Here is a 3713-nt window from a genome sequence, read left to right as displayed (position 1 = left end):
TTTTCCTTACAACTCATCAATTACAACTCGATACTTAGAACAAAATATGACTCTATATGAATGCCTCCGGCGGTGTACCGGGATATGCAATATGACAATGATGGAGTGTGTCATAATAAACGGAACGGTGGAAAGTTGCATGGCAATATATCTCGGAATGGCTATGGAAATGCCATAATAGGTAGGTATGGTGGCTGTTTTGAGGAAGGTATATGGTAGGTGTATGATACCGGCGAAAGGTGCGTGGTATTAGAGAGGCTAGCAAAGGTGGATGGGTGAGAGTGCGTATGATCCATGGACTCAACATTAGTCATAAAGAACTCATATACTTATTGCAAAAATCTAGAAGTTATCAAACCAAATTACTACGCGCATGCTCCTAGGGGGATAGATTGATAGGAAAAGACCATCGCTCGTCCCCGACCGCCACTCATAAGGAAGACAATCAATAAATAAATCATGCTCCGACTTCATCACATAACGGTTCAACATACGTGCATGCTGCGGGAATCACAAACTTCAACACAAGTATTCTTTAAATTCACAACTAGTCAACTAGCATGACTTTAATATTATCACCTCCATATCTCAAAACAATTATCATGCTTCAATCTTTTCTTAGTATTCAACACACTCAAAATAAAGTTTCACAAATCTTGAATACCAAGAATATTATTATTAGGCAAATTACCATGCTATTAAGAGACTCTCAAATTAATTTAAGTGAAGCATGCGAGACCAATAGTTTCTTTAAAACGAATCCACCACCGTGCTCTAAAAGATCTAAGTGAAGCACATAGAGAAAAATTGTCTAGCTCATAGGATATAAGTGAAGCACATAGAGCATTCTATCAAATTTTAATTCATGTATCGCTCTCTCAAAAGGTGTGTAGAGCAAGGATGATTGTGGTATACTAGACAACAAAGACACAAATAATACAAGACGCTCCAAGCAAAACACATATCATGTTGGTGAATAAAAATATAGCTCCAAGTAAATTACCGATGGAAGTGGACGAAAAGAGGGGATGCCTTCCGGGGCATCCCCAAGCTTTGACTTTTTGGTGTCCTTGGATTATCTTGGGGGTTCCATGGGCATACCCAAGCTTAGGCTCTTGCCACTCCTTGTTCCATGATCCATCAAAAGAATTCACTCAAAACTTGAAAACTTCACAACACAAAACTCAAAATAGAAAACTCGTGAGCTCCGTTAGCGAAAGAAAACAAAAGACCACTTCAAGGTACTGTAATTAACTCATTCTTTATTTATATTGGTGTTAAACCTACTGTATTCCAACTTCTCTATGGATTATAAATTATTTTACTAGCCATAGATTCATCAAAATAAGCAAACAACACACGAAAAACAGAATCTGTCAAAAACAGAACAGTCTGTAGTAATATGTAGCTAGCGAAAGATCTGGAACCCCAAAAATTCTAAAATAAATTGCTGGACGTGACGAATTTATCTGCTAATCATGTGAAAAAATAATTAACTAAATAGAACTCTTCAAATAAAAATGACAGCAGTTCTCGTGAGCGCTAAAGTTTCTGCTTTTTACAGCAAGTTCAACAAGACTTTCCCCAAGTCTTCCCAACGGTTCTACTTGGCACAAACACTAATTAAACACAAAAAACACAACCAAAACAGAGGCTAAATAATTTATTTATTACTAAACAGGAGCAAAAAAGCAAGTAATGAAAATAAAATTGGGTTGCCTCCCAACAAGCGCTATCGTTTAACGCCCCTAGCTAGGCATAACGAGTAAGGATAGATCTAGGTATTGCCATCTTTGGTAGGCAATCTATAAGTGGCTCTCATGATGGTTTCATATGGTAATTTTATTTTCTTTCTTGGAAAGTGTTCCATGCCCTTTTTTAATGGAAATTGAAATCTAATATTCCCTTCCTTCATATCAATAATCGCACCAACCGTTCTAAGGAAAGGTCTACCAAGAATAATAGGGCAAGAAGGATTGCAATCTATATCAAGAACAATGAAATCTATGGGCACATAATTCCTATTTGCAACAATAAGAACATCATTAATTCTTCCCATAGGTTTCTTAATAGTGGAATCCGCAAGATGCAAGTTTAGAGAGCAATCATCAATATTACGGAAATCTAGTAAATCACACAAAGTCTTGGGAATAGTAGAGACACTAGCACCCAAGTCACACAAAGCATAAAACTCATGATCTTTAATTTTAATTTTAATAGTTGGTTCCCACTCATCATAGAGTTTTCTAGGGATAGAAACTTTCAACTAAAGTTTTTCTTCATAAGATTGCATCAAGGCATCAACAATATGTTCGATGAAGGCTTTATTTCGACTATAAGCATGTGGAGAATTTAGCACGGATTGGAACAAGGAAATACAATCAATTAAAGAGCAACTTTCATAATTAAATTCCTTGAAATCCAATATAGTGGGTTTAGCAACATCTAGATTTTTATTTCTTTCAATCACACTTTCATCTATTTCGTCATTAAATCTAAATACTCCGAATTTTTAGAACGCCTTCTAGGTAAAGGAAGATCATATTCAGTTTCATCAAGATTCATATTGCAAAATAAAGATTTAATTGGAGACACATCAATAACTTTTAGATCTTCATCTTGATTTTCATAGGAATTGGAAGAACACGCTTTAATAAAGGCATCTTTAGAAGCACGCATCCTAGCGGTTCTTTCCTTACACTCATCAATTGAAATTGTCATGGCTTTTAGAGACTCATTGATATCATGCTTAGGTGGAATAGATCTAAGTTTCAAAGAATCAACATCAAGAGCAATTCTATCAACGTTCCTAGCCAAATCATCAATCTTAAGCAATATTTCTTCAATCATAGCATTAAAATTCTTTTGCGAAGAAATAAATTCTTTAATATTAGATTCAAAATCAGAGGGTATCTTATTATAATTTCCATAAGGGTTATTGTAGGAATTCCCATAATTATTAGAAGGATTACTAGGATATGGCCTAGGATTAAAATTTCCTCTATAAGCGTTGTTACCAAAATTATTCCTACCAACAAAATTCACATCCATAGATTCATTGTTATTCTCAATCAAAGTAGACAAAGGCATATCATTAGGATCAGAAGAAACACTCTTAGTAGCAAATAATTTCATAAGTTCATCCATCTTTTCACTCAACACATTAATTTCTTCTATCGCATGCACATTTTTATTAGAAGTTCTTTCAGTATGCCATTGAGAATAATTAACCATAATATTATCTAGGAGTTTAGTAGCATCTCCTAAAGTGATTTCCATAAAAGTGCCTCCCGTGGCTGAATCTAAAAGATTTCTAGAAGCAAAATTCAATCCGGCATAAAATTTTTGTATAATCATCCACAAATTCAAACCATGAGTAGGGCAATTATGTATCATTAATTTAATTCTCTCCCAAGCTTGTGCAACATGTTCATGATCAAGTTGTTTAAAGTTCATTATATCGTTTCTAAGAGAGATGATCTTAGCGGGAGGAAAATACTTAGAAATAAAAGCATCTTTGCACTTGTTCCATGAATCAATACTATTCTTAGGCAAAGACGAAAACCAAGCTTTAGCACGATCTCTAAGCGAAAAAGGAAATAGCTTCAATTTAACGACATCATTATTGACATCCTTTTTATTTTGCATATCACATAAATCGACGAAGCTATTCAGATGAGTAGCGGCATCTTCACTAGGAAGGAGCGCGAATT

This window comes from Triticum urartu, chromosome 4 (genome assembly GCF_003073215.2).
Source record: "Triticum urartu cultivar G1812 chromosome 4, Tu2.1, whole genome shotgun sequence".
Classification (NCBI taxonomy): Eukaryota; Viridiplantae; Streptophyta; class Magnoliopsida; order Poales; family Poaceae; genus Triticum; species Triticum urartu.
The sequence above is the reverse complement of the archived record's forward strand: the minus strand, read 5'-3'. Positions refer to the sequence as shown.